Below are 225 nucleotides of genomic sequence, written 5' to 3' on the forward strand. Positions count from 1 at the left end.
GCATAAAGCGCAGCATAATTTGAAATCACGAATTTAATGTTTAAACCATTCAATTCGCACGGACCGATCATGCATGTCACATGCACACTTCACAAGATCTCACAACTGGATTCGACTTAAGTTTGCAAGGTTTGTGAAATTACATTTTCATTAGCCATTCAAAGATTTGTTTAAATGATGTAAATGCGTATTTGCTGAATGCTGACGGCAAACGAGAAAGTATTA

General features: G+C 36.0%; 1 protein-coding gene across 5 annotated transcripts in view; it reads left to right on the forward strand.

Annotated features, from left to right (window-relative positions):
• The window catches only part of LOC107716056 (centrosomal protein of 170 kDa protein B-like), a 36,681-nt gene that overhangs the window by 12,151 nt on the left and 24,305 nt on the right, over nucleotides 1–225 (forward strand). The window lies entirely within an intron of this gene.

This window comes from Sinocyclocheilus rhinocerous, unplaced genomic scaffold (genome assembly GCF_001515625.1).
Source record: "Sinocyclocheilus rhinocerous isolate Xijiao unplaced genomic scaffold, SAMN03320098_v1.1 scaffold1862, whole genome shotgun sequence".
Classification (NCBI taxonomy): domain Eukaryota; kingdom Metazoa; phylum Chordata; class Actinopteri; order Cypriniformes; family Cyprinidae; genus Sinocyclocheilus; species Sinocyclocheilus rhinocerous.